Source organism: Pan troglodytes, chromosome 11 (genome assembly GCF_028858775.2).
Source record: "Pan troglodytes isolate AG18354 chromosome 11, NHGRI_mPanTro3-v2.0_pri, whole genome shotgun sequence".
Classification (NCBI taxonomy): Eukaryota; Metazoa; Chordata; class Mammalia; order Primates; family Hominidae; genus Pan; species Pan troglodytes.
This window is the reverse complement of record NC_072409.2, coordinates 67,157,524-67,182,516: the sequence shown is the minus strand read 5'-3', so window position 1 is coordinate 67,182,516 and position 24,993 is coordinate 67,157,524. Positions and strand designations below refer to the sequence as shown.

General features: G+C 41.5%; 1 protein-coding gene and 1 long non-coding RNA gene across 14 annotated transcripts in view; one reads left to right on the top strand and one right to left on the bottom strand.

Annotated features, from left to right (window-relative positions):
* Positions 1-24,993, top strand: part of PRUNE2 (prune homolog 2 with BCH domain) — a 293,772-nt gene that overhangs the window by 211,070 nt on the left and 57,709 nt on the right. The window lies entirely within an intron of this gene.
* LOC107976683 (uncharacterized) overlaps positions 16,522-24,993 on the bottom strand; it is a 35,657-nt gene continuing 27,185 nt past the window's right edge. For both annotated transcript variants that reach the window (XR_001720804.4, XR_010148687.1), the window contains one exon: positions 16,522-16,771. This is a non-coding gene — a long non-coding RNA (uncharacterized LOC107976683). The remainder of the gene's footprint in view (positions 16,772-24,993) is intronic.

Below are 24,993 nucleotides of genomic sequence, written 5' to 3'. Positions count from 1 at the left end.
ACATCTTGCAAGACAAAAAGGAGTATTACTGGTGATAACCTATGTCCCACATTTCCATTTAATGAAGTATTACTTAAAATGTTTTTAAGGTATCTATGATTGGCCTGATGACAATAACTTAATCACCGTGCCTAGCCAACTGCTAAGTTCCAAAACAGATATTATTATTTAAAACAGAATTAGGCCGGATGTGGTGGCTTACACCTGTAATCCCAGCGCTTTGGGAGGCCAAGGTGAGAGGATCACCTGAGGCCAGGAGTTCAAAACCAGCCTGGCCAATATGGTGAAACCCTGTCTCTACTAAAAATACAAAAATTAGTTGGGCATGGTGACACATGCCTGGAATCCCAGCTACTCAGGAAGCTGAGGCTGGAGAATCATTTGAACTTGGGAGGCAGAGGTTGCAGTGAGCAGAGATCTCACCACTGCACTCCAGCCTGGGCGAACCTGGGCAACAGAGCTAGGCTCCGTCTCAAAACAAAACGAAACAAAACAAATAAAACAGAATTAGTTACAGTGTCTGTTCTGTAGCCTTCAGTTGCTGCCTTTCCCAAATGGGGAAGGAAGCCCCTTCTAATGAGCCAGCACTTCGTAAAGACAAGATCCCCATTTTCAGCCTTTGCCCTGGGCAGACATTCCCAAGATACAACTAGCTCCGAAGTTATTTTTCCTCCCCTAATGATTTAGGAAAATTCACCCATGCTTTTGCTGAACCTCTGACAGCCAGTGACCCTGCAAAGTGACACCTGCCTGTGGGCCCCACCCCCGTCTCCTTCATAGCTGAAAGATACATGGCACGTGAGAAATTATTTCATGACTATTCATAATTATGAAGAATTTTGTAGGCTTTTAGTTTAAATAAAGATATAAAATTTGCACCTTCCTCCTCTACTCCCTTCCTTACCATAAGAATAGGAGCTAAGGCCAGGCGCAGTGGCTCACACCTGTAATCCCAGCACTTTGAGAGGCCAAGGCGGGTGGATCACGAGGTCAGGAGTTCAAGACCAGTCTGGCCAATATGATGAAACCCCGTCTCCACTAAAAATACAAAAATTAGCTGGGCGTGGTGGTGCACGCCTGTGGTCCCAGCTACTCAGGAGGCTGAGGCAGGAGAATCGATTGAACCTGGGAGGCAGAGGTTGCAGTGAGCTGACATCGCACCACGGCACTCCAGCCTAGGCAACGGTGCAAGACTCCGTCTCAAAAAAAAAAAAAAGAAAAGAATAGGTGCTAACATCTCTTAAGCACCTACCCTGGTGGTCATCTGCTGAGTAATTCACTTTCCCATTCCATTAGAGTTAGGTCAATTGGAGATTACCTAAAATTGCCCATCCCCCTATTCTGCCATGGTCCCCTCCTCACCTGCCCCCCCCATCAAAAAAAGAAAAAGATTATGTAACATTGGATATTTAGTTATTTCCCAAATTGACATTTTGCTAGAAGTCTTTGGTTTATCTGATAATATATATTTTTTGAAGATCATACAAATAAACACATGCCTTTCTATTTTGTAAACATTTTGTTAATACTTTATTTGCCTTAATTGTGTCAATATATCTGCTGGCATTTTTAGAATTAAGAATAGTAGTAGTAGCTAACATGTACTGTGAGTTTATTTTAACCCAGAGTCTCTACATAGGTTATCTTACCTTTTTTTTTTTTTGGGGGGGGAGTGGGGGGATGGAGTCTCACTCTGTTGCCCACACTGGAGTGTGGAATGCAGCGATGCAATCTCGGCTCACTGCAACCTCCATCTCCTGGGTTCAAGATTCTCCTGCCTCAGCCTCCTGAGTAGCTGGGACTCCAGGCACGTGCCACCACACCCGGCTATCTTACCACTTTTAAAGAACATCATGATTACTGTCCATTCTGTAAATGAGCAGTCTTAAGGTGCCATGAGGTTTAGTAACGTCCACACTTGCTAATAAGTGGTAGAAATCAGATTTGAACTTGGCCTTGTGACTGCAGGGTCCACAGGTTAACTTCCACAACCCTTTGTCTCCCAGTCGCTGAAGTCGTACTGATCTTAGACAAGCATCCTAACTTTCTCTAGGACCGAAGCTGGACTTCCTTATGAATCCTGATACGCTTCCACAGTCCATTTTATTATGATCTTAACCATCGTTCATTCAATGAAAATAATTACATTGCTGTCATATAGGTATGTGCTGTGAAACTACAGGATTTTTTTTTAAAGAGGTTTCAAGAGAACTAAATTCCTTACAACTTGTGCTTTGAGCCCATTCACATCCAGTCTCACTCGGGAGCAGGAGTAGCAGCAGTTTTCCTCAACAGACATAAAAATTAAAGAGCATTTTTAACTCCACAACGTGGGTGAAAGGGTATCGTATATTCCCAAATGAAACTCAGCACAGCCCCAGCTGTGTCCCCTAGCCAGAGCGGCTGCATGGGGCGATCTGGGAGGCAGGTGATCATCCTTATTTAGATGTGCCAGAGATCATGTGACCAGAAAATGGAGGCGAATCTGTATTTCCAGTTAACTGCTCAGAAGAGAGATGCTGAAGAGCTGTAGTCGTGCATCCTTCTCACCCTCCTGTTAGAAAGCCTCCTCTCATCCTCAGAAGGTAGGTGGGTCCTGGTGCAGCTTTTAGGAGATCGGTACGGGAAGGACAGAATGAGATGGAGAGTGTTGTTCTCAAAGACTAATCTCTTGCTGCTGGGAAGTTGGCGGGGGAGAGGGGAGGGGGATGAGAGGATGCCGAATTCTGCCTAGCCCCTTGCAACTGACAGCTGCCAGCTGCATTTTATTCCGTATCCACTCATCCTGGAAAAGCTTGTGGTCTTTATGCTGTCCCCGCCCCTTTCTTGGCTATCAGGTAATCAGGAACCAGACTTTGCACAGCTGTAATCATTTTGTTTTCCTTTATATTTATGATGAAAATGGAGAGAGAAAAATAAAAGGAAGTGACAGATTTGAAACTGTTTGGGACTATTGCCTAATGAGAAATATAATGTCTATTTGGATTATTTGACAAGCAGGACAGCCCTGGTAGAGAGGCATTTTTTAAATGTTATTACTAATTGCTATTGAAGCTAGTGCATCTGTTTTTCTAAAGAATCTTGTAACCTTTAAGTCTTACCTGAGTTTTAAGCTGCAGAAATAGGTCATCCTCAAACATGGGCTTATGTTGTTCCCTTTGTCTTTTCAAAATCAAGAAAGAATACTCTACTGAAAGGATATCAGTATTTCACTGAGAAACTAAGTTTTGTGAGGAAGTAAAAAAATTACTACCTGGTCAGTTTCAACCAGGAATACACAGGTTATTAAATTTCTGTGTGGTAACTAGAAAACAACGCTAGACTCTTACCTAGTAGGAGTGATTTAAAGTGTGACTCTGCCAGAGATCAGGGTTCTGGCCATGTGGATGAAAGGGAAAGGGGGCATAATCTCCATCCACTGCCCCCTCTTTGATGTGAACTGTTGACATGGTTTGATCTTATGTAAGCTGCTATGTGAGTGCAGCTTCCAGGACCACTTACAGCCAGATGGCTGCCCTGCGCCCCTCCTGTAGAGAAAATGGGAGCGGCTCCTGCATGAGTCTATTCCAAAATCTTCATCTGATGAAAGTTTTCTTAGAATCATAACAGATAATATGCACGGAATGTAAAATCTGGAATAATTAGATTACGATGCCTGGCAATCAAAAAAATGACCCCTGGAATTGCTCTTAATTGCTAAGAGAAACTTCTTATCTGGGAGGTAAAATAAAACAAAACGGCTTTTATGGAAATGTCTCTATAGGCAAATTAAACATTTTTAGGGTACTGAAAGCTCAGTACTCTAAAATGGTGTGGACTTTGTTCCCCAACTCAGAACAACAAGATGAGGTTATTGTCATTGGAAGTCAGCAGCACCTAAACATCCCTGTGAGATGTAGCTTTGTAATGCAAAGTTACCCTTTATGTCCTAAATAAGGTTTAATGCTTCATAGATACTTGAGGATAGTGAGCCAGATTCTCCTTCCTATTAACAAGAAGTCAAATTAACTTTTTTTCCCCAATGGTTAGTGCTCTCTTTGGTACGTCCCAGTGAACTTCTATTTACATTCCACTTGGTTTCTCAATCTTGAGTGGCTTTGTACTCCTGGGAAGATTATCTCTTCAATAAGAGATCACAGTACTTTCTTGAGTTTTTAACTTCACCCTTTCTAGCTAGAGGACAAGGTGTAGGGTTTGCACATAGGTTCAGGTACCTGATATAGGTTACAGTGCAAAAGCTTAGGTTTATCTACAGCAAATAAAAGCTGGTTTTTTTCCTACTTAACTAGCCTGGAATTGCTTGCCCTCTGTTTGCTATTGTCAAGATTTTGCAGGCAGAGGCTTTACATGAACCAAGTTCCTGCCAGAGTAGTATTTGTATCTGGGATGGTTTCTCAATTCCTTACCAATCCAAGTTAAGGGTAATTGGTAGTTGGGGGAAGGAAGAAGGGGCGAGAAAGGGCAGAAGGAAAAGTAGAGGACAGATTCTGTCCCCTGGTGTCTTGTCTGCCAGGTTGACAAAGAACATGGCTCCTTCTGGATTAATCCTGGCAGGAATCATGAGGTGCTTGTGGATAGGTTTATCACTATGTTGCTCAGGCTAGTCTGAAATTTCTGGCCCCATAACAGGGGCATTGGAGAAGAAGCTGGAGTAGATGCCCTTCATTTGAGCACTCTTTTCCTTAGAGGGCTGTTGCCAAAGTTGGCTCTATCTTGTTCTGATAGCTGCCTGTTTGCCTGCTATTTTGATAGTTGTTTGATTCCTTGTATTGTTCTTGAATCCTGAAATTCAACTGCTAAAGTAATAGAAGCTGAACTAAATTTTAGAATTCATTTGGATTCACTTCTTGAGTTTACAGGCAGAAAATGAGTCCTAGTTAGAGTGAGTGATTGTCTTAAGATCACCCAGTCAGTGGCTTGGCTGGGATCAGAACTCAGGGGTCTTAGCTCTGGACCTTGTGCTACTTCCTGTCATCCCAGGGCCTTTGAGAAAAAAATCTTGGTGCGGTATCTCATGGCTGCAATCCCAGCACTTTGGGAGGCTGAGGCAGGAGGATCACTTGAGACCAGAAGTTTGAGACCAGCCTGAGCTGGTCTCTATAGAGACCCTGTCTCTATAGAAAATTTTAAAATTAGCTGAATGTGGTGGCATGCACCTGTAGTTCCAGCTGCTTGGGAGGCTGAGGCAGGAGGATGCCTTGAGCCCAGGAGGTTGAGGCTGCCGTGAGCTATGATCATTCCACTGCACTCCAGCCTGGGTGACAGAGCAAGAATCTGTCTCAAAAAAAGAAAAGAAATCTAGTCCATGCATTAACATTTTTCATGGCTTAAAAATAAATCTACCACTCTTCTGTTTTTAGGATAAGGTGGCATTTCCTAATTCATTTACAACCCTTAGACTCATATGCATTTGGGGAAAATGAAACAACTCTACTGTCAGAACTTGAGTGTTTATTATTAACAGGATGCTATCCCTAAGAAATGCATATGATACAAAGGTAACTAAGGTGCAGTCTCTCCTCACTCTAGTGTGGGGAGGAGAGAGTAAAACAAATGGCTGTGAAGGACAGAGTGAAATCAATTCCATAAGAGATTACACAACGGTGGGGCTCTGGGTGCTTAAAGGTCAGAAAGTGTTGATTCATTTCCTTTGTTGTAGAGTGGCTACCACAGGATTCATGGATGAGGTAGATTTCAATAGGTTGGGAGAAGGAACACTGCAGCTGGAGGGAATATAATAAACCCAGCTATGGAGTCAGGAGAGCTATCGGTTGGAGTTGGGAGACTTAAGAGAATCTCATTTTGCCTAAAAGGTAGAGCAGCTGGAGAAGCTAAGGATGGATTATTCTAAATGGTTAAGAGCCCCTGAGGCTGCAACAAGGAAGTCTGTATTCAATGTTTTTTGTCAGCAATGGAAAGCTGATGTTTCTTGAGCTGGGTATTGTGATTGCAATAGACTGGCAATGATGCAAGAGAAATGGGAGGGCAGATGGGAAGTGGCAATCCACCTGAGACATAATCAAGGCTGGAACTGTTCCTGGGATGGAAAGAAGGGAGGTAGTTTTAGAACTGCTGACACAGAAGAAAGCTAGAGGGCATGAAAATTGAGGAAGATGAGAACCTACTGGGGAGGTGCCCACAGAAGAATTGGCAAGCCCTGTGAAAGGTCATCATTTCATTCTTCGTGTCTGAGAACCTGCAGCCTTGGTGAGTTACTTGATATAAGTTCATATAAGCAAGCAAAGAAAGCACAAAACTCTCTCCTCAATGGAACAAGACAGAGTCGACTTGGGCAGCAACACTTGCTGCAAGTGAAAAACCACATCTGATTCATCAGCCTTAGGTCATAGTCCTGGTGTTGGACAATGGTCTCTATGACTACACTTTCTTTGTTGCCAAGAGGGCAGGTCTGCAGACCTCTGTATCTACTGAGGTGTACCTATTGGGATGGGGTGTGAAGAGGATGGTGACGTTTTCCTCTGGTCAGGCTCTTACCTCCTGGGCAGTTGCTATAGAAAGAGAACACCCAGCTTCAGGGCAGGGGTGAGGCCAAATGTTGTCTGTGACAAGCTCCAAGGAGATTCTGACTCATAGGTTGCAAGAACAGAATGAGTCTTGATTGTGGGCTCAGGAACTGAGGAGAAAGTGGGAAGAAAAAGAACAGGAGAGTTCAGATATAATCTACCCTCATTGCCTCCCTGGCTTACCAACGGGCCAGATACCACCTTTTATTGGAGGCTTCTAGATTGCTCTACTCTACCCCCGCATCTGGAGGAACTGCTGCTGTCTCTGAAATTCGTGTAGGACTCTCATGTCTTTTAGCCCCTCCTGTGCTGTTTTGTGTGAACCTGTATGTGTCTTTTCCTCTTTATCCTCCTAGATTTTAAATTCTCTGAGAGCAGAATGTGTCTCTGATCCATTCTTTTTGTAATACAGCCTCCCCCCACGCTAACACTTTCCATATGGCTCTAGGACTCAAATGTTTGTTGAACTCCTACCGGAATGAATGGCCTGAGAAACAAACAATGAGTATCAGAAAGAAGCTACAACTGTCAAAGCTTGTGGCAATCTGCTTTGGAAACGCTAGGCAGATTACTAGAACAATCTTGATATGGTTTTACCTGGAGAGAGAGAGCATTCAATATCCCTTCCAATCCAAAAATTGAAAACCAAACACATGCTTTCAATATTGCCCTGAAAAGCAGGATTTAGTGCTGCTCAAACCCAAGATGAAAGTCCCATTCATAAAGCCACCATTGCCCACCAGTGTTACCCCTTAACAATTATATTTTTCTACATCCAGTTCCCAGAAATATCCAGGAAAGGTTGATGAAATTGGATGTTCTAAAAATAGTTCTTCCTAAAATAAAATAGGAGTGAAACCAACATAGGGTGATCCCAAGAGAGCAGCTGAGCATGAGGTAGGTAAGGAGGACACAGGTAAAATGGAGATGAAAGGAGAGCTAGAGACTGTTTATCTATAGAAAGGTCAGTAGAGATCATTGAAAGAAAGCAAATGTGGGATGGAGTTGAGCCTCATTCCTGGGCTGGCCATGGGGAAGTTTTCCTTGTACATTAGACTAAGTTCAGATGTAATCAAGGCTCATGGCTGGGCTGGGTGCGGTGGCTCATGCCTGTAGTCCTGACACTTTGGGAGGCCAAGGTGGGAGGATCACTCGAGGCCAGGAGTTTGACCCCAGGCTGGGCAACACAGTGAGACCCCATCTCTATGAAAAAATTTTCAAAAAATGCCTTAGCCAGCTGTGGTAGCTCACACCTGTGGTCCCACTTACTCAGGAGGCGAAGATGGGAGGATCTCCTGAGGCCAAGAGTTTGAGACCAGCCTAGGCAACATAGTGAGACACCATCTCTACCAAAAAACTTTTTTAAAAAACTTAGCTGGGCATGGTGGCACATACCTGTGGTCCCATCTACTCTGGAGACAAAGTGAGAGGATCTCTTGAGACCAGAAGTTCAAGACCAGCATGGACAACACAGTCAGACCCTGACTCTACCAAAAATTTTTTTAAAACAGCCAGGCATGGTGGTGGATGCCTGTGGTCCCAACTACTTGGAGACTGTGGTGAGAGGATCACTTGAGCCTGGGAAGTCACGGCTGCAGTGAGCCGTGTTCATGCCACTGCACTCCTGCCTGGGTGACAGAGTGAGACCCTGTCTCAAAAAAATAAAAATAAAAATAAAAACAAAAGAGCTCCTGTCTTTGCAATAAAGACAGAGATTGGATTTCCTATGATGAGTGTCTCACCAAGTTTTTTTATGTGCTTGCCATTAGCTGGATGAGTATATAGCTGGTATTGAGCTGTTATGTTTATTTTCCAGTACTTTCATCTATCAGCAGGGACCTGGTAACCCAAAAATGTGAGTGATGTATAAGACAGAGTCATGGAATCTCATGTAATGCTATAACTCTGTGAACAACAATTATTTAAAAGCATAAGCACATTTTCTTCCCTGAATATCTGTTTACATTTATACAATGAAGACATAAAAATGAAAAAGAGATGGTTAAATGAATCAGTTCTCCCCAAGAGGTTGGCAGAGCCGTATGATTACTGAATGTATCCCTCAGGAGGGTATGAAATTAATCAAGCCTTATAATTAGCTTCATAGAATGTGATTATACTGTGCAGCAGGATACATGTAAGTAAGCGGGATGGCCTCTTTCTCCCAGTGTCGAGGGGCCTAACTTAGGTTTCTCTCTCTCTCCCTGGAGATCTGTCAGGCAGCCATAGAAGGGCTTTCTAGCAGAGAAGATGAATGAAAGGACTGATATACTCCTTCCAGAGTCAAGAGTCTCCTCCTTGACACTGGATATACCGGTGAAGATCTGATACTTTATTGGTTTGCTAGGGCTGCTATAACAAAGTACCAAAGATGAGGTGGCTTAAACGGTAGACATTTATTTTCTCACAGTTGTGGAAATCTGAGATCAAGGTATTGCTAGAATTGGTTTCTTCTGAGGCCTCTCTCTCCTTAGCTTGCATATGGCTGTCTTCTCCCCATGTCTTCTGGTCTTCCGGTCTTCCCTCTGTGTGTGTTTGTGTCCAAATTTCCTCTTGCTATAAAGATGCCATTCATATTGAACTATGGCCCACCCGAATGACCTCATTTTCACTTAATTACTTCTGCAAAAACCCCATTTCCAAACACACACCTTGAAGTACTAAGGGTTAAGACTTCAACATAAGAATCTTGGAGGATGCAATTCCTCCCATAATAGATACCTTAGGAATGTGACAGCATATGTGCCAGGAATTCCTGATGGTCCTGTGATTGATGACTGGCCCCCAACCCCATAAACCGTTTATTGTACTTCAGTGATGAGTCTCTGCATCCCTTCAGGGGATCCATAACCTCCTTGGAGACTCAGAGTGAATATAGAAGGCTAAGTGTAACCCAGCATCTTCTAATAATATAATAGTAATATTAGATGTAATCATATAATAGAACTTTTGCCAAGCACTTTACTCATTATCTCTTTGAAATCTGTCCTCTCATTCCCATTTTGCAGATAAGGAAGCTGAGTCTTAAGAGAAGTCAGTAATTTTAGCACAGTTACATGGTTAATAAGAGGCAGAAGTGGCTGGGCATGGTGGCTCACGCCTGTAATCCCAGCACTTTGGGAGGCCGAGCAGGGTGGATCATTTGAGGTCAGGAGTTCAAGACCAGCCTGACCAACATGGTGAAACCCCATCTCTACTAAAAATAGAAAAATTAGCCAGGCATGGTGGTGCACTCCTGTAATCCCAGCTACTCGGGAGGCTGACGCAGAAGAATTGCTTGAACTCGGGAGGTGGAGGTTTCAGTGAGCTGAGATTGTGCCACTGCACTCCAGCCTGGGCAACAGAGCGAGACTCCATCTCAAAAATAAATAAGAGGCAGAAGTGGAGTGAGTCCCATTGACCCTCACCAGGGTAGATTGCCTCCGTGTTTGTGAGCATTGTTTTTCTTAAACTGGTGTGAAAGGCTAAGGAGAAATTTCTTGTGGGACAATGAGTATGAAGGCACCTGAAGAAGTCCATCAGCTTTACACTGGATATCTAAGGAAGTCCAGAATCCTCAAAGAATATTGAAACCCTAAGTTAACCTGGAATTTTGCCACTGCGAAGAGGTAGCTAACTTAGATCTGTTAGACCCCAACCATTGGGAAAGTGGAGGAAATGAGACTGAGACAGGAAGGGAGCACAGGGACTCTGGAGCTGCCCTGGGGTTGAGTCTGCAGCTGACTCCTCCTCCTCTCCCTGCTCCCTTTGACTTGTCTCTGAGAAACCGTGCTGGGAGACAAACTAGCAGGCCAGGCAAACTCAAGCAGCTTTTTCAAAAAGTGGCCTTGGACTCGTAGATGTAGAGTAGAATGGTGGTTGCCAGAGGCTGGGAAGCGGATGAAGGAAAGGGGAGTGATTGATCAAAGGGTACAAAACTTCAGTTAGATCTGAAGAATAAACTTTAGTGATCTGTTGCAGAGTGGTGACTATAATAAATAATCATGCATTGTATATTTCAAAATTACTAAAAATGTAGATTTTAAATGTTTTCACCACAAAAAACATAAGTATGTGAGGTGATGGATTTGTCAGTTTTCTTAATCTAATCATTCTACAGTGTAAATATATGTCAAAACATCACATTGTATCCCATCAATATATATTTGTGTGTGTGTATATATGTGTGTATATATATAATATGTACATATAATGTATACTATATATATTTTATGTATACACACAAAAAATATTCATGGGGTACGCAAATACATATGTGTATATATGTATATATACATACACAAATATAATTTATGGGTACATAAATACATATTTATAGGGCTAAATATATATATATAGATAGATAGATAGATACATGCACATATATGTTAGCATCAGGTTTCAGGGCCTGTCCCCTCCCCACATGATATTCTATGATATTCTTTCATTTGCATTCAGGATTAGAGGAGTGATAAACGAAATGCATTCATCCAACAAATATATGAAGGTCTGCCTAATTTCAGGGTTCATGACCCTGGCACTTCCTTTATATGGGAGTTAACCCTGTCTCTATAACCAAGAATATACCACATGTAAGCTTCCTGAGAACATACATATTTTTCCCAATGTGTTTTATCAGTGAGGTCATTTTGGGTGATGGGTGACAAAAACTCAACTTACCCTGCTTAGGTTAAAAAGAATATTAATTGGCTCATATTATGAAAACCTAAGAACTAATCTGGCTCTAGGAAGAAGTGAATAAGAAAGCTCCAACCACGCAGTCAATGTTTACCCATTTTTTTTCCTTCACTCATTGTCTCTGTTTCTTAATACAGTGGGTTCCTTTCTCCATAGGCCCTCAGGTTTACATTACAGTCAACTGCAATCCCCAGAGAAAGGCTTTCTTTTTCCCAGAGGTTTCAACAAAATCTGGGTTGAGTCTCCTTGGAAGAACTGGTGTCACATACTTATTCGTGGAACCAATCACTGTGGCAGGGGCGGGGACTCGGGACTCTGCTGATTGGTCAGTCCTGGGTCAGTTGCCTGTCTCTGACGGGAAAGGAAATTACCTTCATCCCTCAAACCCTGGGACTTAGTGTGATGCAGAAATTATTCCCCAAAGGGGAATAGAGGTGCTGTTATCAAAAGAAGAAAGAGTCTGGGGAGGACACTGGGCTAACTATTACATCTGAATACACTAAAAAAGTTAATGGTCAGGAGAAGATGAAGAGAGGTCAATTAAAAGGTACAAAAGTACAGTTTGGTAGAAGAACTAAGCCCTAGTTTTTGCCAGATCATTAGAGTGACTATAGTTTAATCTATTATATATATTTTAAATAGTTAAAAGAAAAATTTGAATATTTTTTAGCATAAAGAATAGACACATATTTCAAGTGATAGCCATCCCAAGTGATGCTGATTTGATCTTTACAAATTGTATTAATGTATTAAATTACCACATGTACTCCCCAAAATATGTACATCTATTGTGTATCAATAAATAAAATAAAAAATTAATAGTGGGGCTGGGCACAGTGGCTCACGCCCGTAATCCCAGCACTTTGGGAGGCTAAAGCAGGCAGATCACCTGAGGTCAGGAGTTCAAGACCAGCCTGACCACCATGGACATGGAGAAACTCCATCTCTACTAAAAATACAAAAAATTAGTCGGGCGGGGTGGCGCATACCTGTAATCCCAGCTACTTGGGAGGCTGAGGTAGGAGAATAGCTTGAACCCAGGAGGCGAAGGTTGTTGTGGGCCGAGATCACGCCACTGCACTCTAGCCTGGGCAACAAGAGTGAAACTCCGACTCAAAAAAAAAAAAAAAAGCTAATAGTGATCATCCATAGTGGCAAAATTTAGGAATATTTTTCCTTTATATTTTCTATCATATATAATTCTATTTTTATATATAAAATATATAGTAAGTTTTCTATAAGTAAACTATGTTTTTATAATGAATAAGACTTTTTAAAAGTTTTTTTATTAATATCTCTGAGAAAATAAAGCCTCTTTTAAAGTCTAAATCACTCCATCTACTGAGGGGCTTCTGGCTAAGATCAAGAGCCAAATCTCTTCTCTCTCTTAACATTTTTATCGCCTTCACTGTCTCCTGCTAATTCTGGTCTCCAGGGAGGTCTCATTTTGTCACCTCCTCTGCCTTTGCCACTTCCCATGACTCTCAGAGTTCCTCCTAATGTATTTAAAATACATCTTTAAAATATCAGCTTATCTTAAAAATAAACTATTTGGACTTTACTTAAAATTTCAAGGTGACACTGTGTCTTTAAAAAGATACACCCTGACTAGATTAGATTTAATTGCCAGTTTTTTAAATAACCTCTAGCTGATAAGAATTCCCTGAAAGGAGTTTTTAACATAAATCTGGGATCCTTTTAGAAGTGTTTTATGTGACATTCTGAGATGATTTATTTCCACAGGCTGATAGGATATAGCTCCTTGTGGGAGCAGTTGAAGAGCACCTTTCTGGTGGTTCAGGAGTAAAAATGATGCCTAAATTGAAGCAGTGGTGGAAGCATCAGCTGTCCCAGGACATCAAGCTGTAGTGCACCTGGGTGGGCACCCACACAGTCGAGATCTTCACAGACAGATCCCACAGCTCTAAGTGTCCCTGTGAGGCTGTCCACCTTCAGATTTATGATCCAAAGGTGGTTTTGTGAGCTTAGAAAAACCTATCTTGTACCCTTTCCCAGGGCACCTGCTTTTTTTTTTTTTTTTTTAAATTGTGGTAAGAAACACATAACGTAAAATTTACCATTTACCATCTTAACCATTGTTAAGTGTACAGTTCAGTTATGGTAGGTACATTCACATTGCCGTGCCTAGATCTCCAGAATGTTTTCATTTCTTAAAACGAAAACTCAATACCCATTAAACAACATTTCCCCATCTCCCCGGCCCCTGGCAACCACCATTCTACTTTCTGTTTCTATGAATGTCACTGCTTTAGATACTTCAGATAGTGGAATCATACAGTAATGGTTTTTTGTTTTTTCATGTGTGACTCGCTTATGTGACTGGCTGATTTCATTTGGCATGATGTCCTTAAAGTTCATTCATACTGTAGCCTGTGACTGGATTTTCTTCCTTTTTAAGGCTGAATAATATTTCATGTATGCATATACCACATTTTCTTTATCCATTGATATGGTTTGGCTCTGTGTCCCTACCTGAATCTCATCTTGAATTATAATCTCCATGTGTTGGGGGAGGTGCCTGGTGGGAGGTGATTGGACCCTGAGGGCAGACTTCCTGCCACTGTTCTCATGATAATGAGTGAGTTCTCACGAGATCCGGTTGTTTGAAAGTGTGCCACTTCCCCCTTTGCTCTCTCTCTTCTATTGCCATGTAAGATGTGTCTTGCTTTCCCTTTGCTTTCAGTCGTGGTTGTAAGTTTCCTGAGGCCTCCCCAGCCATGCAGAACTCTGAGTCAATTAAACCTCTCTTTTTAATAAATTACCCAGTCTCAGGTAGTTCTTTGTAGCAGTATGAAAATGGACTAATACTTCCATTCTTCCATTAATGGGCGCTTGAGTTGCTTCCACCTATTGGTTATTATGCCTATAACTGCTATGAATGTGGTTGTGCAAATATCTCTTTGAGATCCTACTTTAAATTCTTTTGGACTTATAACAAGAAGTGGGATTGCTAAATCATATGGTAATTCTATTTTTAATCGATTTGAGGATCCACCATCCTGTTTTTAAAAGAGGCTGCATCATTTTATATTCCCACCAACAGTGCACAAGTGTTCCAATTTCTCTGTATCCTCACCAACACTTGTTATTTTCTGGTTTTTGGCTTTTTGTTTGTTTGTTTTTTGTTTGTTTTTTTAACAGTAGCCATCCTAATGAGTATGAAGTGATATATCATTGTAGTTTTGATTTGCATTTTTCTAATGATTAGTGACGTGGAGCATCTTTTCATATGCTTGTTGGCCATTTGCATATCATCTTTGGAGAAATGTCTTTGCCCATTTCTTTTGCCCATTTTTTAATCAGGTTATGTACATTTTTGTTGTTGGGTTTCAGGAGTTCTTTATATATTCTAGATATTAACCCTTTATCAGATATATGACTTGCAAATGTTTTCTCTCATTCCATAGGTTGCCTTTCACTCTTGATTGCATCCTTTGATGCACAGAAGGTTTTAAGTTTCATGTTGTCCCATCTATTTTTTCTTTTGTTGCCTATGCTTTTGGTGTCATATCCAAGGAGTATTGTCAAATCCAATGTCATGAAGTTTTTCTTCTATGTTTTATGCTAGAAGTTTCTATTTTGGGTCTTATGTTTTTATCGCTAATCCATTTTGAGCAATTTTGGTATATTGCATAAGGTGAGGGTCCAACTTCATTCTTTTACATGTGGATATCTTGTTTTCCCAGCATCATTTGTTGAATAATTTCCCCATTAAATGGTCTCAGCAACCTTATCAAAGATCATTTGACAATATAGGCATGGGTTTATTTCTGGACTCTCTATTCTATTCCACTAGTCTATATATCTGTCTTTTTATTTATTTATTTTAGAGACTCATCCAGGCTGGGGTGCAGTGACATGATACAATCATAGCTCACTGCAGCTTCAAACTCCTGGGCTCAAGCAATCCTTCTATCTCAGCCTTCCTATAGTACTTGGGATTACAGGAGTGAGCCACGGTGCTCAGCTATATCAGTGTTTATGCCAGTACTATACTGTTTTGATTACTGTAGCTTTGTAATTAGTTTTAAAATTAGGAGGTGTAAGACTTCCAGCTTTATTCTTTTTCAAGATTGTTTTGGCTATTTGAGGTCCCTTGAAATTTCAAATAAATTTTAGAATGATTTTCCTATTTTTTCAAAAAATTCCATTGGAATCCAGGTCACTTGGTTTTGAAAACCACTATTGTATTTAATTTTTAACAAAATTACTGAAATGATGATAACAGCAATATCTAATCCTTATATGTCATCAGTCATGATTGGCAAGGCAGTGTTCCCTATCCCTACCTAAATCAACTCATTTAATCCTTACAACAACTTTCTAAGTAAGTAGTGTTACTTTTCGCATTTTACAGATAAGGAAACTGAGGCATATAGAAATTCTGTAACTCGTATAAGGTTGCACATTTTAAAAGGTCAGAGCCAAGATTCAAGTGCAGGCAGCCTGACTCCTGAGTCTTGAGGCTTTCTGGAATAAAAATACCACAGAGCAGTTCAGGCTGCATTTACTAGATTCTTGTTAGATGCAGTCCTAGCTGTCCATAGAGGCCCACATATCTCTTGGGGTTATGTCTCAGACCTGTGCTTCTCGAAGGAAGGGAGGAAGGACTTTATTTATTTATTTTTATTTATTTATTTATTTTTTGAGACGGAGTCTCACTTTGTCGCCCAGGCTGGAGTGCAGTGGCACCATCTCGGCTCACTGCAACCTCCGCTCCCGGGTTCAGGCGATTCTCCTGTCTCAGCCTCCTGAGTAGCTGGGATTAAAGGCGCCCACCACCACGTCTGGCTAATTTTTGTACTTTTAGTAGAGATGGGGTTTTGCCGTGTTGGCCAGGCTGGTCTCAAGCTCCTGACCTCAGCTTCTCAAAGTGCTGGGATTACAGGCATGAGCCACCAAGCCCGGCCAATCCCCAGAGAATATAATATATGATGCTTCCCAAACTTAATTGGCATAGAACCTTTTGGCATAGATCTGTGGAGCTGGTTCTCTGGGCGCAGGCTCTGGCAAACGCTGGCATAAAGATATGACCAGTTGTTCCCCACTGTGTCCCGTTCGCCCCAGGATGGTTTGGAACACTCGAGTGCAAATCCTCGTGGGGTGTGGGGGGAGTGTTCCTTCTTATGTCTGCCCCGGTCAGTCCCAGGTTTGAGCTCATATGCTGACCTCGGGGAATGGATTCCAGGAATTTGCCCGGATCTTGCAGCAGGCCTGCTTCCTGGACTTCTCCAGGAAAGTCACTGGGGCCTGAGAGGTGACTCAATTTTCAACCACAGGCAGCGACTGTGTGGGAATGAAAAGATAAAGGAATTTAATGCTAGAGGAAAATGAGGAACAATGGACCCATCAGGAAGGAAATCCAGAAAATAAAAATGGGATGGTATCACCCAAAGGACCGAACACTGGTGCACATATCTTCTGTTTATTCAGCAAATGTCCACAGAGGGCCGGCTGCCAGCAGCGCTCTCAGCCTCTGCGGCCCTTTAGGAGCTGACGGTTTGGTCATCCAGATGGAAATGTTTCATTCTCTGCCTCATTTTCCTCACCTGTGAAACAGGAACGGAAAACAATGCCTTAAAGGGATGCTATCAAAAACGATGCTAATTTTAAAAGTATAAAGGCTTTCGAAGTCAGAGAAATACTATGTGAAAATCAAAGAGTTTCTTTTTTCTTTAAGGACAAGAACATAAATAAAATAATGAATTTTTTTTAAGCAAATAATTTAAAAAATCCAAAACTGAAAAAAAAAAAGTAAATCTAACAAAATAGACAAAGCAACAGTAAAAGAAACCAAAGTGAAAAGACCATTGCAAAAGAGAAACTATTGAATTGGAAAACACACTGCAGATATTGGAAAACAGACTGCAACGCAAGGATAGAATTAGATACATTTAAATCAACCTATTGCGAAAGATGAATCAGCCAGGCTATATACAGCAACAGCCATGAGAAGCAGGTGTGTCTTATTTATTTTAAAATACCCACTGTTTGCACAGATCGGACCTTCAGAAAATATTTGTGAAGATGAACAAATATAATAGACATGTGGACAGTGGGAACAGCAGGACCTCCATAATGATGGATTAATCTGAGCTCGGGTTTTTCTGGCTTTCTTTTTCAATGCTAACATTTCAGCTCATGTGCTTCGCTATTTCTGCTGCTTCCTACACTTTATTTTGGAAAATGTCAGGAGCCCCGATTATGTGGCAGTGGATGTGACATCGTAATATTGCTACTGATAAACAACTGAAATTACTACTTACTAGGCACTTCTTTTTTTCTAACATTAACTTGAATTTGCCCAAAATTCCTAGAAGTGCATGGAATCTTTTTTCAAATTACCTTTTATTTGAAAATGTTGCCACATGTTCGTATTTTAAAAATTGAAACACAGAAAAGTAAATGAATCAAATGTAGGAATTCCTTTCACCCCTGTACCTACTCCACGTAGGTAACTGTTATTAACAATGTATTCTTCCTAGATATTATCCATATCTAAAAATGCATATAAATGTATATAATTTTATGGAAATAGTATCATTCTAAATGTACCATTTTGTAACGAGTTTTTGTTAGATACATCTTAAATACCATTCTATGTCAATACATTTAGACTTTTTTTTTTACATTGAAATACCATAATGTGTTTCATGCTATATTTAATCATTCCCTTACTGATAGGCATTTAGATTAGCACTTACATTTTTGTAAAAAAAAAAAATTTTGAGTGGAAGATTTTTTTTTTTTTTTTAATGTTTTCACAAAGTTTACAAATTCATATCGGGCCATATTCAAAGCCATCTGGGGCCACAGGTTAAACAAGCTTGATTTAGAGTACTTGCATAATTCTATTTCTTGTCAACTGTTCATGTAATTTTAATTTATTAAAAATATTGGCTATTAGTTTTTTTTGTTTTTTTTGTTTTTGGTTTTTTTTTATTATACTTTAAGTTTTAGGGTACATGTGCACATTGTGCAGGTTAGTTACATATGTATACATGTGCCATGCTGGTGCGCTGCACCCACTAACTCGTCATCTAGCATTAGGTATATCTCCCGATGCTATCCCTCCCCCCTCCCTCCATCCCACAACAGTCCTCAGAGTGTGATATTCCCCTTCCTGTGTCCATGTGATCTCATTGTTCAATTCCCACCTATGAGTGAGAATATGCGGTGTTTGGTTTTTTGTTCTTGGGATAGTTTACTGAGAATGATGATTTCCAATTTCATCCATGTCCCTACAAAGGACATGAACTCATCATTTTTTATGGCTGCATAGTATTCCATGGTGTATATGTGCCACATTTTCTTAATCCAGTCTATCATTGTTGGACATTTGGGTTGGTTCCAAGTCTTTGCTATTGTGAATAATGCCGCAATAAACATACGTATGCATGTGTCTTTATAGCAGCATGATTTATAGTCCTTTGGGTATATACCCAGTAATGGGATGGCTGGGTCAAATGGTATTTCCAGTTCTAGATCCCTGAGGAATCGCCACACTGACTTCCACAATGGTTGAACTAGTTTACAGTCCCACCAACAGTGTAAAAGTGTTCCTATTTCTCCACATCCTCTCCAGCACCTGTTGTTTCCTGACTTTTTAATGATTGCCATTCTAACTGGTGTGAGATGGTATCTCATTGTGGTTTTGATTTGCATTTCTCTGATGGCCAGTGATGATGAGCATTTTTTCATGTGTTTTTTGGCTGCATAAATGTCTTCTTTTGAGAAGTGTCTGTTCATGTCCTTCGCCCACTTTTTGATGGGGTTGTTTGTTTTTTTCTTGTAAATTTGTTTGAGTTCATTGTAGATTCTGGATATTAGCCCTTTGTCAGATGAGTAAGTTGCGAAAATTTTCTCCCATTTTGTAGGTTGCCTGTTCACTCTGATGGTAGTTTCTTTTGCTGTGCAGAAGCTCTTTAGTTTAATTAGATCCCATTTGTCAATTTTGTCTTTTGTTGCCATTGCTTTTGGTGTTTTAGACATGAAGTCCTTGCCCATGCCTATGTCCTGAATGGTAATGCCTAGGTTTTCTTCTAGGGTTTTTATGGTTTTAGGTCTAACGTTTAAGTCTTTAATCCATCTTGAATTGATTTTTGTATAAGGTGTAAGGAAGGGATCCAGTTTCAGCTTTCTACATATGGCTAGCCAGTTTTCCCAGCACCATTTATTAAATAGGGAATCCTTTCCCCATTTCTTGTTTTTCTCAGGTTTGTCAAAGATCAGATAGTTGTAGATATGCGGCATTATTTCTGAGGGCTCTGTTCTGTTCCATTGATCTATATCTCTATTTTGGTACCAGTACCATGCTGTTTTGGTTACTGTTGCCTTGTAGTATAGTTTGAAGTCAGGTAGTGTGATGCCTCCAGCTTTGTTCTTTTGGCTTAGGATTGACTTGGCGATGCGGGCTCTTTTTTGGTTCCATATGAACTTTAAAGTAGTTTTTTCCAATTCTGTGAAGAAAGGCATTGGTAGCTTGATGGGGATGGCATTGAATCTGTAAATTACCTTGGGCAGTATGGCCATTTTCACGATATTGATTCTTCCTACCCATGAGCATGGAATGTTCTTCCATTTGTTTGTATCCTCTTTTATTTCCTTGAGCAGTGGTTTGTAGTTCTCCTTGAAGAGGTCCTTCACATCCCTTGTAAGTTGGATTCCTAGGTATTTTATTCTCTTTGAAGCAATTGTGAATGGGAGTTCACTCATGATTTGGCTCTCTGTTTGTCTGTTGTTGGTGTATAAGAATGCTTGAGATTTTTGTACATTGATTTTGTATCCTGAGACTTTGCTGAAGTTGCTTATCAGCTTAAGGAGATTTTGGGCTGAGACAATGGGGTTTTCTAGATATACAATCATGTCGTCTGCAAACAGGGACAATTTGACTTCCTCTTTTCCTAATTGAATACCCTTTATTTCCTTCTCCTGCCTAATTGCCCTGGCCAGAACTTCCAACACTATGTTGAATAGAAGTGGTGAGAGAGGGCATCCCTGTCTTGTGCCAGTTTTCAAAGGGAATGCTTCCAGTTTTTGCCCATTCAGTGTGATATTGGCTGTGGGTTTGTCATAGATAGCTCTTATTATTTTGAAATACGTCCCATCAATACCTAATTTATTGAGAGTTTTTAGCATGAAGGATTGTTGAATTTTGTCAAAGGCTTTTTCTGCATCTATTGAGATAATCATGTGGTTTTTGTCTTTGGCTCTGTTTATATGCTGGATTACATTTATTGATTTGCGTCTATTGAACCAGCCTTGCATCCCAGGGATGAAGCCCACTTGATCGTGGTGGATAAGCTTTTTGATGTGCTGCTGGATTCGTTTTGCCAGTATTTTATTGAGGATTTTTGCATCAATGTTCATCAAAGATATTGGTCTAAAATTCTCTTTTTTTGTTGTGTCTCTGCCTGGCTTTGGTATCAGAATGATGCTGGCCTCATAAAATGAGTTAGGGAGGATTCCCTCTTTTTCTATTGATTGGAATAGTTTCAGAAGGAATGGTACCAGTTCCTCCTTGTACCTCTGGTAGAATTCGGCTGTGAATCCATCTGGTCCTGGACTCTTTTTGGTTGGTAAGCTATTGATTATTGCCACAATTTCAGCTCCTGTTATTGGTCTATTCAGAGATTCAACTTCTTCCTGGTTTTGTCTTGGGAGAGTGTATGTGTCCAGGAATTTATCCATTTCTTCTAGATTTTCTAGTTTATTTGCGTAGAGGTGTTTGTAGTATTCCCTGATGGTAGTTTGTATTTCTGTGGCATCGGTGGTGATATCCCCTTTATCATTTTTTATTGCGTCTATTTGATTCTTCTCTCTTTTTTTCTTTATTAGTCTTGCTAGCGGTCTATCAATTTTGTTGATCCTTTCAAAAAACCAGCTCCTGGATTTCATTAATTTTTTGAAGGGTTTTTTGTATCTCTATTTCCTTCAGTTCTGCTCTGATTTTAGTTATCTTTTGCCTTCTGCTAGCTTTTGAATGTGTTTGCTCTTGCTTTTCTAGTTCTTTTAATTGTGATGTTAGGGTGTCAATTTTGGATCTTTCCTACTTTCTCTTGTGGGCATTTAGTGTTATAAATTTCCCTCTACACACTGCTTTGAATGCGTCCCAGAGATTCTGGTATGTTGTGTCTTTGTTCTCATTGGTTTCAAAGAACATCTTTATTTCTGCCTTCATTTCGTTATGTACCCAGTAGTCATTCAGGAGCAGGTTGTTCAGTTTCCACGTAGTTGAGCGGTTTTGAGTGAGATTCTTAATCCTGAGTTCTAGTTTGATTGCACTGTGGTCTGAGAGATAGTTTGTTATAACTTCTGTTCTTTTACATTTGCTGAGGAGAGCTTTACTTCCCAGTATGTGGTCAATTTTGGAATAGGTGTGGTGTGGTGCTGAAAAAAATGTATATTCTGTTGATTTGGGGTGGAGAGTTCTGTAGATGTCTATTAGGTCCGCTTGGTGCAGAGCTGAGTTCAATTCCTGGGTATCCTTGTTGACTTTCTGTCTCGTTGATCTGTCTAATGTTGACAGTGGGGTGTTAAAGTCTCCCATTATTAATGTGTGGGAGTCTAAGTCTCTTTGTAGGTCACTCAGGACTTGCTTTATGAATCTGGGTGCTCCTGTGTTGGGCGCATATATATTTAGGATAGTTAGCTCTTCTTGTTGAATTGATCCCTTTACCATTATGTAATGGCCTTCTTTGTCTCTTTTGATCTTTGTTGGTTTAAAGTCTGTTTTATCAGAGACTAGGATTGCAACCCCTGCCTTTTTTTGTTTTCCATTGGCTTGGTAGATCTTCCTCCATCCTTTTATTTTGAGCCTATGTGTGTCTGTGCACGTGAGATGGGTTTCCTGAATACAGCACACTGATGGGTCTTGACTCTTTATCCAATTTGCCAGTCTGTGTCTTTTAATTGGAGCATTTAGTCCATTGACATTTAAAGTTAATATTATTATGTGTGAATTTGATCCTGTCATTATGATGTTAGCTGGTTATTTTGCTCGTTAGTTGATGCAGTTTCTTCCTAGTCTCGATGGTCTTTACATTTTGGCATGATTTTACAGTGGCTGGTACCGGTTGTTCCTTTCCATGTTTAGTGCTTCCTTCAGGAGCTCTTGTAAGGCAGGCCTGGTGGTGACAAAATCTCTCAGCATTTGCTTGTCTGTAAAGTATTTTATTTCTCCTTCACTTATGAAGCTTAGTTTGGCTGGATATGAAATTCTGGGTTGAAAATTCTTTTCTTTAAGAATGTTGAATATTGGCCCCCACTCTCTTCTGGCTTGTAGGGTTTCTGCCGAGAGATCCGCTGTTAGTCTGATGGGCTTCCCTTTGATGGTAACCTGACCTTTCTCTCTGGCTTCCCTTAACATTTTTTCCTTCATTTCAACTTTGGTGAATCTGACAATTACGTGTCTTGGAGTTGCTCTTCTCGAGGAGTATCTTTGTGGCGTTCTCTGTATTTCCTGAATCTGAACGTTGGCCTGCCTTGCTAGATTGGGGACGTTCTCCTGGATAATATCCTGCAGAGTGTTTTCCACCTTGGTTCCATTCTCCCCATCACTTTCAGGTACACCAATCAGACGTAGATTTGGTCTTTTCACATAGTCCCATATTTCTTGGAGGCTTTGCTCATTTCTTTTTATTCTTTTTTCTCTAAACTTCCCTTCTCGCTTCATTTCATTCATTTCATCTTCCATCACTGATACCCTTTCTTCCAGTTGATCGCATCGGCTCCTGAGGTTTCTGTATTCTTCACGTAGTTCTTGAGCCTTGGTTTTCAGCTCCATCAGCTCCTTTAAGCACTTCTCTGTATTGGTTATTCTAGTTATACATTCTTCTAAATTTTTTTCAAAGTTTTCAACTTCTTTGCCTTTGGTTTGAATGTCCTCCTGTAGCTCAGAGTAATTTGATTGTCTGAAGCCTTCTTCTCTCAGCTCGTCAAAGTCATTCTCCATCCAGGTTTATTCCGTTGCTGGTGAGGAACTGTGTTCCTTTGGAGGAGGAGAGGTGCTCTGCTTTTTAGAGTTTCCAGTTTTTCTGTTCTGTTTTTTCCCCATCTTTGTGGTTTTTATCTACTTTTGGTCTTTGATGATGGTGATGTACAGATGGGTTTTTGGTGTGGATGTCCTTTCTGTTTGTTAGTTTTCCTTCTAACAGAGAGGACCCTCAGCTGCAGGTCTGTTGGAATACCCTGCCGTGTGAGGTGTCAGTGTGCCCCTGCTGGGGGGTGCCTCCCAGTTAGGCTGCTCGGGGGTCAGGGGTCAGGGACCCACTTGAGGAGGCAGTCTGCCCGTTCTCAGATCTCCAGCTGCGTGCTGGGAGAACCACTGCTCTCTTCAAAGCTGTCAGACAGGGACATTTAAGTCTGCAGAGGTTACTGCTGTCTTTTTGTTTGTCTGTGTCCTGCCCCCAGAGGTGGAGCCTACAGAGGCAGGCAGGCCTCCTTGAGCTGTGGTGGGCTCCACCCAGTTCGAGCTTCCTGGCTGCTTTGTTTACCTAATCAAGCCTGGGCAATGGCAGGCGCCCCTCCCCCAGCCTCGCTGCCACCTTGCAGTTTGATCTCAGACTGCTGTGCTAGCAATCAGCAAGACTCCGTGGGCGTAGGACCCTCCGAGCCAGGTGCGGGATATAATCTCGTGGTGCGCCGTTTTTTAAGCCCGTCGGAAAAGCGCAGTATTCGGGTGGGAGTGACCCAATTTTCCAGGTGCCGTCTGTCACCCCTTTCTTTGACTCAGAAAGGGAACTCCCTGACCCCTCGCGCTTCCCAAGTGAGGCAATGCCTTGCCCTGCTTCGGCTCGCGCACGGTGCGCGCACCCACTGACCTGCGCCCACTGTCTGGCACTCCCTAGTGAGATGAACCTGGTACCTCAGATGGAAATGCAGAAATCACCCATCTTCTGCGTCGCTCATGCTGGGAGCTGTAGACTGGAGCTGTTCCTATTCAGCCATCTTGGCTCCTCCCCGAAGATTTTGTTAAGTCACTGAATGAACAACTAGGGTCCAAGGCTGAGGGCAAAGTGGTGCAAAGTACTCTTTATCCCAAAGAGAGAGAGGGCAAGAAGCTCTTGGCAGTTGGGGTAGATGCTTCCCTGAAGGCTTCTTAAAAGGTGACTCAGATTTACCCAACTCAACCCATTCCATGTGAGCAGAAGACTCGGGAGGAGTGAGGGAATTATGAAGTCATTGCCTTGTTAGGAGTACTGGGGTGCATCCCTTTCTGCTCCTCCAAAGCCAAGTGAGGGTTGCCCCAGAAGAGTCCTGGGTAAAGAGTTGGAATTCCTTCCACAAGGAAGACTGGCATCTCACGCCCAGTTGGAAGTCAACTTAGACTGGACTGTGGGTCTGCCCTGATCCTGCCTGAGCCAATGAAAAGAACATTCGAGGCTGGGCATGGCGGCTCATGCCTGTAACCCCAGCACTTTGGGAGGCTAACATGGGTGGATCACCTGAGGTCAGGAGTTCGAGACTAGCCTGGGCAACATTGTGAAAACTTGTCTCTACTAAAAATACAAAAATTAGCTGGGTGTGGTGGCACGCAGCTGTGATCCCAGCTACTCAGGAGGCTGAGGCAGGAGAATCACTTGAACCCAGGAGGCAGAGGTTGCAGTGAGCCGAGATCACACCACTGCACTCCAGCCTGGGTGACAAGAGTGAAACTTCATCTCAAAAAAAAAGAAAAAGGAAAAGAAAAGAACATTCGTGAGAGGGTGGTGGTGGTATGACCTTGTACTGTGTGTGATCTTGTACACAGTGTGATCACTGTGTGGAGGGA